The 12,166-nt window shown below is 37.5% G+C and overlaps 2 protein-coding genes and 1 non-coding gene across 22 annotated transcripts in view; 2 read left to right on the forward strand and 1 right to left on the reverse strand.

The window, feature by feature from the left end:
* BAZ2B (bromodomain adjacent to zinc finger domain 2B) overlaps positions 1 to 11,787 on the reverse strand; it is a 384,776-nt gene extending 372,989 nt beyond the window's left edge. For all 14 annotated transcript variants that reach the window (XM_014785922.2, XM_087435270.1, XM_087435269.1 and 11 more), the window contains exons 1-2: positions 11,714 to 11,787; positions 10,133 to 10,337 (exon numbers count right to left, since the gene is read on the reverse strand). The gene's annotated coding sequence lies outside the window, so the exon portion shown is untranslated. The remainder of the gene's footprint in view (positions 1 to 10,132; positions 10,338 to 11,713) is intronic.
* LOC147916277 (U6 spliceosomal RNA) lies at positions 2,046 to 2,152 on the forward strand. The gene has a single exon (XR_015553280.1). It is a non-coding gene; the product is annotated as a U6 spliceosomal RNA (small nuclear RNA).
* Positions 11,788 to 11,923: 136 nt separating the features above from the next.
* The window catches only part of MARCHF7 (membrane associated ring-CH-type finger 7), a 54,984-nt gene continuing 54,741 nt past the window's right edge, over positions 11,924 to 12,166 (forward strand). For 5 of the 7 annotated variants that reach the window (XR_015553203.1, XR_015553204.1, XM_087435279.1 and 2 more), the window contains exon 1: positions 11,924 to 12,066. The gene's annotated coding sequence lies outside the window, so the exon portion shown is untranslated. The remainder of the gene's footprint in view (positions 12,067 to 12,166) is intronic. The other 2 variants (XM_087435278.1, XM_004428281.3) reach the window with 2 other exon arrangements.

A 12,166-nucleotide genomic window follows, 5' to 3' on the forward strand; every position in this document is an offset into this window, starting at 1 on the left:
CTCTGATATTTACTGTGGAAATCTGCTCAAGTTCCTGGAGGTGAATCTCACAATATTGTGGGGGCCTCTCTATGACTAGGTCTCCCTAGAGTTTTTAACTCTCAGAGTTGTCCACATTGAGCCTCCAGACATTCATCAATTAAAGTTCAGGTTTTCCTACCCATGCACTAGTTCCTGTGGCAGTTTCTACTCCTGAGTCTCTGCTCCTGTAAGCCGCAACTGACTGTATTTGCCCATCTGTCTCTCCAATCTTGGGGGTAGTGGTTTGACTTGTGCAATCCCACCTCTTATGGATCCAGGAAGAGTTGTTGATTTTTCAGGCTATTCAGCTTTTTACTTGTTGTTAGGATAAAGCTGGGACACCCAAGGTCCTTACATGTGGAACCAGAAACTGGAACCACTATTACTTGATTTTTAACAGGAATGTATGGTCCCATTCTTAAGGACTGAGGACGTGTATCATTTGTTTTTTCATAAATAAAGGTAATTTACTCATTCATCTGTATAAACTGACAGGATGCTAAATTCAAAATATTTTTTTAAAAATTCAGGATAGGGCCTGCCCCATGGCTTAGTGGTTAAGTGCGCGTGCTCCGCTGCTGGCGGCCCGGGTTTGGATCCCAGGCGCGCACCGACGCACCGCTTCTCTGGCCATGCTGAGGCTGCGTCCCACATACAGCAACTAGAAGGATGTGCAGCTATGACATACAACTATCTACTCGGGCTTTGGGCGAAAACATAAATAAATAATTAAAAAAAAATAAAAAAATAAAAATAAAACTTCAGGATAAAATGGAAATGTTCTTTTAACTACTACTTTAAAAATTACAATGTTATTTTTCATAGTTGTATCCGTATTTTAAAAATCTACTTTACATTCTATTCTTCTTAAAAGCATTTTTCTTTTTTTCATCTACCTTATATTAATAATTTTTGCTGGGGCCGACCCCGTGGCACAGTGGTTAAGTTCAGTGCGCTTTGCTTTGGCAACCCGGGGTTTGCAGGTTTGGATCCTGGGTGCGGAGCTACACACTCATCAGCCATGCTGAGGTGGTGACCCACACTCAAAATAGAGGAAGACTGGCACAGATGTTAGCTCAGGGCGAATCTTCCTCAAGCAAAAAAAAGGAGGGAGATTGGCAATAGACACTAGCTCAGGGCGAATCTTCCTCAGCAAAAAAAAAAAATAAATAACAGTAATTTTTGTTCGCTTCTTTTCCATTCATTTCTTTTCTATTCCATTCTTTTCCTGCATAAAATAAGTTAGGCATATTGCAAAGATAGTCTATCGCCAATTTTGCTGTAAACAAAGCTTAAATTCTACATTTGTTCTGTTAGCAAAAAAGGAGCAGTCTTCTAAAGAGGGCATAAAAACTTCTGTTCAATGTCTAGGAACTGCCTTTCTCTCATTTCAGTTGTTTAGAGGCAAAGTGTTGTAGTTGTTTTTAGTTTTTCTATACATTTTTTTTTCAACAAAGAGAATAAACACTAATAGTTTCTATGTGGCTTTCTTCCATGCATAGGTAAGACTAAATACAAACAGTTTTTATTTCTGGACATTATCAAGAAGAATTATTAACATATAACTTTAAAGTCTTTACCCAAACTTTTTAGATAAAAATTTTCATCTACCCAATTAATTTTCAATGCTATAATTTAATGTATTTTTATTCAGATTAAAAATTATTAATAAGGCCTATTAAAATCCTTATATACAACTTAACAAAATCCTGATATATAACTTCACAAAAATAATTGTATTACAGAAGTACTCTAGCAACTTGTATTACAATGACTAGTAGCAAAATTGATGTATCGGGAAAACATTTGGTTATTAACCTAAAGAAGTAAAGTCTAACATAAAACAGTCATATCAATATACTTATAAAACTGCTAAAAGACATAAAAGAAAACCAAATATTCATTAAAACTATATTTCATATTTCATTCACATGCTAGGATCCTAATATGCAAACAGATGTTCAAAACTTTCAATTCAAGTAACCATTTGAGATAAAGTTCATAAGATTAAAAAATACTTAATAGTGCTTGCTTCGGCAGGACATATACTAAAATTGCAACAATACAGAGAAGATTAGCATGGCCCCTGCACAAGGATGACATGCAAATTCGTGAAGTGTTCCATATTTTTAAAAGACCTATATACCAAAAACTATAAGACATTATTAAAAGAAATCGAAGAAGACATAAACGAATGGAAAGATAGTCCATGCTCATGGACTGGAAGAGTAAACATAGTTAAAATGTCCATATTACCGAAAGCAATTTACAGATTCAATGCAATCCCAATCGGAATCCCAATGACACTCTTAGGAAATAGAACAAAGAATCCTAAAATGTACAAGGAACAACAAAAGACCCTGAATAGCCAAAACAATCCTGAGAAAAAAGAACAAAGTTGGAGGTATTACACTCCCTGAATTCAAAATATATTACAAAGCTAAATCAAAACAGCATAGTACTGGCACAAAAAGACACACAGATCAATGCAACAGAATTGAAAGCCCAGAAATAAAACTACACATCTATGGACAGCTAATCTTTGACAAAGGAGCCAAGAACACACAATGGAGAAAGGAAAGTCTCTTCAATAAATGGTGCTGGGAAAACTGGACAGCCACATACAAAAGAATGAAAGTAGACCATTATCTTACACCGTACACAAAAATTAACTCAAAATGGGTTAAAGACTTGAATGTAGACCTGAAACCATAAAACTCTTAGAAGAAAAAGAAGGCAGTACACTCTTTGATATTGGTCTTAGCAGTATCTTCTAGAATACCATGTCTACTCAGGCAAGGGAAACAATAGAAAAAATAAACAAATGGGACAACATCAGACTAAAAAGCTTCTGCATGGCAAAGGAAACTATCAACAAAACAAAAAGACAACCCACCAACCGGGAGAAGATATTTGCAAATCATACATCCGACAAGGGGTTAATTTCCAAAATATATAAATAACTAGTACAACTCAACAACAAAAAAAGGAACAACTTGATCGACAAATGGGCAGAGGATCTGAACAGACGTTTTTCCAAAGAAGATATACAGATGGCCAATAGGCACATCAAAAGGTGATCAACATCACTAACTTATTAGGGAAATGCAAATCAAAACTACAATGAAGATATCACCTCATGCCTGTCAGAATGGCTATAATTAACAAGACAAGAAATAACAAGTGTTGAAGAAGATGTGGAGCAAAGGGAACCTTCATACACTGCTGGTGGGAATGCAAACAGGTGCTGCCACTATGGCAAACTATATGGAGATTTCTCAAAAAATTAAAAATAGAAATGCCACATGACCCAGCTATACCACTACTGGGTATTTATCCAAAGAGCTTGAAATTGATAATTCAAAAAGATATATGCACCCCTATGTTCATCGCAGCATTATTCACAATAGCCAAGACGTGGAAGCAACTCAAGCGCCCATCAACCCCTGAATGGATAAAGAAAATGTGGTATATATATACAATGGAATACTACTCTGCCATACAAAAGTCAAAATCGTCCCATTTGCAACAACATGAGTGGACCTTGAGGGTATTATGCTAAGTGAAATAAGTCAGACAGAGAAAGACAAATTCCATATGACTTCACACATATGTAGAAGATAAACAAACAAACACGTAGATGAGGAGATCAGATTGGTGGTTACCAAAGGAGAAGGGAATGGGAGGAGGGTGAAAGGGGCAAAGGGGCACATATGTATGATAACGGATAAAAACTGGACTGTTGGTGATGAACACGCAGTCTACACAGAAACTGAAATATAGTGATGTATACCTGAAATTTACACAATGTTGTAAGCCAATTTGATTTCAATAAAATAATTGAAAAAAAGAAATCTGAGCCCTAAAAAAAAAAAAAAAAACTCAATAAATGGACTTGAAAACAACAAAATAATGACTTTCCTGAGAAAAGCCTTCCCACAAATTTAGGCAAAATTAACCGTATGCAAACAAATTAAAAAAGTACTAAATTAATATCTTCTAAAAAGTAAATTAAAATACAATTTTTAAAAGTACAGAGTTCTTAGGTTTAAAGAGGACAATACTCAAACCATGACTACAAAATCAACAACCACCACGAACATATTTATATGCTGTGCTAAAGCTAAGAATTACAAACATTAAATATAAGTTAAATATTTAAAGCATGGCACCATTCTCATACCATTTCTGATGACAAAATAGAGAAAAATGTAGGATTTCCTCTATATTGTCCATAGTACAAATGGCTGACTGGCTGTCAAGAGTGGCTAATGGTGAAAAACTTAGACTGGACTCTGAGACAGTGACAGGGTTACTTAACAAACTAAGTAGTGAACATTATGTAGTTTACACAGAAACTTAAATATAATGATGTACACCTGAAATTTATATAATGTTATAAACCAATGTTATTACCTCAATAAAAAAGAAAGAAAGAAACTAAGTATTATGCGTGTATAGTTTTTTTTTTTAATTCTTATGATGTAGAAAAGTATTGATGAAGTGTTTTTACATAACTGAAGTATATTCGATAGCTTTAGCAAACTTCTGAAAAAAGAAAACAAGAATAATGGAAAAAAGAAATTAAGATAATTCCTAGGCAGTCTGGTAGTGTAACATGCACTGTAAAGGGGAAGGGGGGAGGGAGGAGGGCGAAAGGGATAATTAGGCACATATGTGTGGTGATGGATTGTAATTAGTATTTGGGTGGTGAACATGAGAACATGATGTAATCCATGCAGAAATAGAAGTATAATGATGTACACCTGAAATTTACACAATGTTATAAATCAATGTTACCACAATAAACAAACAAAAATGTAAACAAAACAAAACAAAAACAAAAATATGCACTGTATAATGCAAAGCCAGTTAAGTGTATTGGGTGATTCTGGAGGAAATAGAGTTACCATTCCTTAAAATTGAATAGGTAGGTGACAGAAATGCAGAACAGTATTAATACATGAAAAAGATTCAAAAGGGAGCTAAACAATATTTAGTTTCCTGAATAGTTTACAGTTCTGAATAGCTTAGTTTTCGAAATAGAAAGTCCAGAAATAAATCCAGTATAAATCTGAAAATTCAATGTATGACAAAGGTAGACTTTCTAATCACAAAAAACAGATTATTTAAGAAATGCTACTGGCACAACTGGCCATCCATTGAGCAGAAAATGAAATTGGATCCTAGTATCTTACTCCATATACAAAAATTAATTTGAGTTTAATTAAACATAATCTAGAAAATCTAGGCTATGACATGATACAATCCAGGGATAGGTAAAACTTTTTAAGCTAAGCTAGAAACCCAAAAATTATAAAAGAAATCACAGATATATTTTACTATATGAATGTATCTATTGCAGAAGACACTAAATGGCAAGTGAACAGACAGACGACAGAGTTGAAAAACACTGAAGACAGGATAGAGTGGTAATATCTATTTCAAATTGACAAGAAAGGATAAACAATCAAAATAAATTGTGATTTAGAGAAGAGGTACTTTTGATTGAAAAAAGTATGATGAAAATGCATGTTGAAATTTGATACTGTTTTATCAAATAAATGGTAAAAAAAACTCTGTATATGAGTATTTCTGTGTGTGTGTGTTACATATAACTATTCTTTTAACACTGTACGACCATGCAGGAAAAAATGCAGGATACTTGCTAATTTTGCAAGGATATTTGTGGAGTAGTAGATAGAAGTAGGAAAGCAAAATTAAAAAGGAAAAGGGAGAAAAAAGAAAAGAAAAAGGGGAAAAAAGCAAAAGAAAAGGGAGAAAAGCAAAAGAAAAGGCCTACACTAAAATTGCTAATATGTATGATATAATCACATACAGACATTGTTATAAAATTGTATGCATATGTGGACATGAAAAAAAAATTAAGATAAAAAGAGGGTTGCAACCAAACTTCCTGAAGGAATACCCAAGGAATTTATATCAGTACTTGGATGCTCTCCTGCTTGCAGTCTCATAAAATGTAGTCTGAAGTGGCCATGGAGGCAGAGCACAGACCTCTATTACTTCCATTCTGAAACTGTGTGTGCTTGTTTAGCATGACTATACTAAGGGAACACGGGTCAGTTCAAACTGGTTTTACAGTTTACTCCAGGAGTCAGCAAACTTTCTGTAAAGAACCAAATAGTAAATATTCTAGGCTTTATTAGCTATATTGTCTCTGTCGCAACTACTCAACTCTGCTGTTGTAGGGTGAGAACAGTCACAGACTGTGATGGTTAATTTTATGTGTTAACTTGGCGAGGCTAGAGTATACAGTTATTTAATCAAACACTAATTTAGGCATTGCAGTGAAGATATTTTGTAAATGTGGTTAACATATACAATGTGTTAACTTTAAGTAAAGGAGATTATTCTTGATAATGTGATGGGCCTCATCCAATCAGCATCGAGAGCAAAAACAGCTTATTATTTATTATTATGTTTTTGTGTGTGAGGAAGATCAGCCCTGAGCTAACATCCATGCTAATCCTCTTCTTTTTGCTGAGGAAGACTGGCCCTGAGCTAACATCTATTGCCAATCCTCCTCCTTTTTTTTCCCTTTTTCTCCCCAAAGCCCCAGTAGATAGTTGTATGTCATAGTTGTACATCCTTCTAGTTGCTGTATGTGGGACACGGCCTCAGCATGGCCGGAGAAGTGGTGCGTCGGTGCACGACTGGGATCCCAACCCGGGCCGCCAGTAGCGGAGTGTGTGCACTTAACCGCTAAGCTGCGGGGCTGGCCCCAAAAACAGCTTTTCTGAAGAAGAAGAAATTCTGTCTCAAGACTGCAGCATCAACACCTGGCTGAGTTTCCAGCCTTCCAGCCTGCCCTACAAATTTCAAACTTGACAGCCCCCACAACTGCATGAGCCAATTTCTCTTGACAGATAGAGAGATGGATAGACAAATAGACAGACAGATAGATAAGTATTGTATACTATTGCTTCTGTTTCTCTGGAGAACCCTGACCAATACATAGACAATACATAAATTAATAGGCCTGGCTGTGTTCCAAAAAAACCATTTATAGTAACAGGTAGTGGGCCAGATTAGGCTTGTGTACCATAGTTTTCCAACCCCTAGCATTACCAAGAATAAAAGATAAGTGCTTTTATTAAAAACTCTCTATGTTGCAGGCAGTGTGAAAGGTGCTTCACATATGGATTCCAATGGTCGCCCAAATTGGGAATTGTTCCTAACCAGGCCAGATATTCTGGAGCAGCTATATGAGGGGCAATGATCTTCCTAGAACCAGTGATATCTAGACCATAAGCTTAAGTGTAAGAAAGGGTTTCTCAGGGAGGGTTTCAAGATGGTATTCTTTTTGTTTTCATATCCTTTTAACTACTGGCTTTGAGGACTGAAAATTATTGCTGCTAATCCAGCAGAAGTTAACCAACAGAATGTCTTGGATATTCATTTATTAAATGTGGCACCTTCCAATGAAACTTGATGAGAGGAAAACTGAAATTCACAAAATCAGGGTTTATTATTTTTAGCATGAAAAGAATTCTTTATATCAAAGATTTAAAGCAAAGGACCTCTAAGGAGTATATTCCTTAGAAAGAAGAGTCCTCAATCTATAGACTATAATTAAATAATAATAAATATTATATATTTAAAGTTACCTATAACTTTAAATAGTAGATCCTCAAGTTGGTTGATGCCACGAGGTTCCCTGCTCAGGGATTAATAAGATTCCCTTTTTTTAAATTGAGGTAACATTGGTTTATATAAATTTCAGGTGTACAACATTATATTTTGATTTCTGTGTAGATTACACTCAAAGACTAATTAACATCCATCACCATACACATGTGCCTAGTCATCCCTTTTGTCCTCCCTCCCCCTTTCCCCTCTGGTAACCACCAATCTAATCTCTGTATCTATGTGTTTGTTGGTTGTTCTTGTTGTAGTTTTTCTATTCTATTTATGAGTGAGATCATACGGTATTTGACTTTCTCCCTCTGCCTTATTTCGCTTAGCATAATACCCTCAAGGTCCATCCATGTTGTCTCAAATGGCAAGATTTATTTCATCTTTTCTTATGGCTGAGTAGTATTCCGTTGTGTATATACACCACATCTTCTTTATCCATTCATCCCTTGATGGGCACTTAGGTTGTTTCCAAGTCTTGGCTATTGTGAATAATGCCCCAATGAACATAGGGGTGCATATATCTTTTTGAATTATCAATTTCAAGCTCTTTGGATAAATACCCAGTATTGGTATAGCTGGGTCATGTGGCATTTCTATTTTTAATTTTTTGAGAAATCTCCATATGGTTTTCCACAGTGGCAGCACCAGTTTGCATTCCCACCAGCAGTGTATAAGGGTTGCCTTTGCTCCACATCTTCTTCAACACTTGTTATTTCTTGTCTTGTTAATTATAGCCATTCTGACAGGCATGAGGGGATACTTCACTGTAGTTTTGATTTGCATCTCCCTAATAGTTAGTGATGTTGAACATCTTTTCATGTGCCTATCGGCCAACTGTATATCTTCTTTGGAAAAATGTCTGTTCAGATCTTTTGCCCATTTTTTAATTGGGTTGTCTGTTTGTTGTTGAGATGTATGAGTTCTTTATATATTTTGGATATTAATCCCTTATCAGAAATATGGTTGGCAAATATCTTCTCCAAATTGTTAGGTTGTCTTTTCGTTTTGTTGATGGTTTCCTTTGCTGTGCAGAAGCTTTTTAGTTTGATGAGTCCCACTTGTTTATTTTTTCGATTGTTTCCCTTGCCTGGTCAGACACGGTATTTGAAAATATGCTGCTAAGACTGATGTCAAAGAGCGTATTGCCTATGTTTTCTTCTAAGAGTTTTATGGTTTCAGGTCTTACCTTCAAGTCTTTAATCCATTTTGAGTTAACTTTTGTGTATGGTGTAAGATAATGGTCTACTTTCATTCTTTTGCATGTGGCTGTCCAGTTTTGCCCACATCATTTATTGAAGAGACTGTCCTTTCTTGGATCCCTTTGGATCCCCTTGGATCCTATTCTTGGATCCCTTGTTGAAAATTAGCTGTCCAAAGATGTGTGGGTTTATTGCTAGGCTCTCAATTCTGTTCCATTGATCCATGTGTCTGTTTTTGTCCCAGTACCATGCTGTTTTGATTACTATAGCTTTGTAGTATATTTTGAAATCAGGGATACTGATGCCTCCAGCTTTGTTCTTTTTTCTCAGGAAAGAGTCCCACTTGAGAAGAAATTGGTATCCTTTGTTTTCAACTCAGGGACCTCCCTATAAGCACTCTTATTTCATCCCAGGTATTACCACCTGTTCCTCAAAAGTTTAAGAAATAACCTACTTTTGAAAATGATTTGATTTAGAAAAAGCAAACATAACCACACTTTTTCAAGATCACACCATTTATGCAAAGTGCAGAATATCTGTAAGATTGCCCTTGCCATCAAGAAGCTTCTTAGAAGGTTAGGTTGTGGGATGATAAAAAGCGGGGAAAACAGAAACTTTAAAATTCAATATCTGACAGAGAATTCTAAGCTATCAAGTAGTTGGAGAAATACTTAAGCATAAGAGTAAAGGGCTGTTATGACCAGGGTTAAATGACAGACAAATTATAATAATAGTAAGTAAGACCCTAATTTACAGAAGAAGTCAAGTTCAAAAATGGAAACTAATGTGAGTGGTGTGGGCAAGTGGTGAACTAAGATATTTAGATACCAAAGGTGTGTCACAGTTGGTCATAAAGATAAAAAGTTCAGCAAAGGAAGGTCAAGTGAGGGAACTCTGCAAAAAAGGCAATCATGGAACCTAGATTGGTCAGAACAGTTCCAATTTCAAATACTTTGCCTGTCAAATGATTTTGTCCTGATTTTTAGTTCAGAAAATACAGTTGCTATTGTACCTATTTGTACCTACAATTCCTAACAAATAGTCTTTAACATAGGAAAATCTCAATAATTATTTATTGATAGTTAATTACCTGGAAACTCAAATCAGAGAAAGTACATTAAAAAACAACAACTAACCATTCTTAAAAAAGAAAAACATACTTATCAGTGGTCTTTACATTTTCACTAGCATCAATAAGAAACTAGAGTCTGGAAGGTTTGTTTAGTATAGGAAATTGGTGCCACACTCACCTCTGATGATGTGATCAGTGCTGGGTGAGGATGAAGTCGTAATCTGCCAAAATCCCAACCACCCTTGCCAGGTTTGGGGGTTCTGTAGAGAAGTTATCACTACCAGGTCTGACTGCCATAGCTCAGGAAAATGGTGTAGTCATTCCTCTTAGCATAGAATATACTTCAGAAGAAGATGTTTAGGGGATCTATGTAATATGAAGTCCTAGAAAGGCAATATTAGTGGTGGTTTAGACATAGAATGTAATAGCTAACAATTATGGAATGCTTACTACATTTCAGGAACTAATGTATTATCTCCTTTAATCCCTTCCACAACACTATGGGGTATAGGTATTGTTATTAACCCCATTTTACAGGAAACCTAGGTTTAACAAGATTAAGGAATTGCTCAAGACCAGAAATGTAGTAAGAAGCAGGGCTGGGATTTGAACTCATGTAGTCTGGTGCTTCAGAATGTGTATATCCATAACGATAATGCTACAGGTATACTCAAACAGGCTGGAAAAAAATTATTTTTATAAAAAGGACAAATTAATTTCCTCAAAAGTAATCTGTGTTCACTTTATCCCATACTAGATGCTTAATCTTCAACTCATATCCTAAAAAGTTAAACTTTAAATAATAATAATCAAACTTTAAATCCTTAAAAACCTATAATGTTTTACAATTTACAATAATGAAGCACGGACAGTCTGTTAGTATCCAAGACAGAGCGAAATGAGGATGATAGTGAAAGTACATTCCCTTCAAATGAAATGACAAAGAAATACATATAAACCTTATACTTCATTTATTAGAATTATTTGGAGCCAATAAATTGCTTGAAACAACCTAATAAAATAGGTCACTTTAAAAATCAAGTGCCATCAGTATGCCTCCAAGTTTCAATAACTTATCTTCACCGGTAAAGAACTTTTATGTCTGATATATTACTCAAAATCCACATATCACCTAAATCCACATAAATTGTGGCGTTTTTCTCTAACCTACTGCCTTTTATTTATTAGTACTCATTTACATCTTAGTCTATCACATTTACACTTTTTTGGAAGTTTCGTCTAATTTTCACCAGACCATTTTCGTCCCTCTTTCTAAATGGATGAATTTTTACTGCAAAATCTGTAGCTACACTGTCAAAGATTAGTATCAAGATTATAAAAGACATGACTGTAAAAGTACACCACCACCATGACTGAATTACCACAAGCAACGAATGGTCCCGGACAAATTGGCTCCTAGCCTTCAAGGGGAGGGCTCTGCAGACATCAAATAGGGCGGGCAGGCAGTGCTTGATTCAAGTCAATAAACATTCACTGCGCCACTTACCAAGGGCAAAAAAAGAACAGAAAAAAAGAGCCGGGCAGTATTTCGGGCAGTGGGCCCTGCAGGCTTGCCGGAGGGGGCAAGAGCAGGTGGCGGGGACTCGGGTGCCGGGGAGCGGCAGGGCTGGCTCAGAGCCCCTCGCCAGTCAGGCGACGGCGGCCAACCAGGGCCGGGCCTCCAGCGCCCCGTTCCCGGCGCCCGCACACTCGCCGGCCCAGCCGCCAGCCCGCCGGCCGACCAGCCGCAGCCGCTTACCGGTGGCGCCTCGCTGCCTCCCCGGGGGCAGCCCTTCAACGGTTGCCGCAGTCAGAGCACCACCAGGCGGTGGGGTACGTCGAGCCCGCCCGCAGCTCTCGGGATCCCCGCAGCGCCGCCACTCTCGCGAGAAGCCGGCGGAGTCCGCGAAGTAGGGGGAGGAGGAGAAGGGAGGGGCATTTAACGTTGGCGGCTTGTTCTGCGCCGGATACGGGAGAGGGCCGGGCGCCATTGTGCTTTCCTGCCGCCTGCTCTGCCTCAGTTAGAGGCCTAGAACTCCGAGGAGGTGCCCGGCGGTGTGGTCGCTGCGAGCGGGACGCGCCCTGTTCGATGCCATCTCGGGAGCGGCGGTAGTAAGCTGCGGAGATCGGGTTTCTGCCTCTCGGGGAGGTGGTTCTAGTGAAGGCCGCGGGTGGGGGAGGGGAGGAGACGAAGTGCCGGCCTGGGGACGCG

The sequence above is a fragment of the Ceratotherium simum genome, chromosome 9, assembly GCF_057802395.1.
Source record: "Ceratotherium simum simum isolate JZ-2026a chromosome 9, ASM5780239v1, whole genome shotgun sequence".
Taxonomy (NCBI): Eukaryota; Metazoa; Chordata; class Mammalia; order Perissodactyla; family Rhinocerotidae; genus Ceratotherium; species Ceratotherium simum.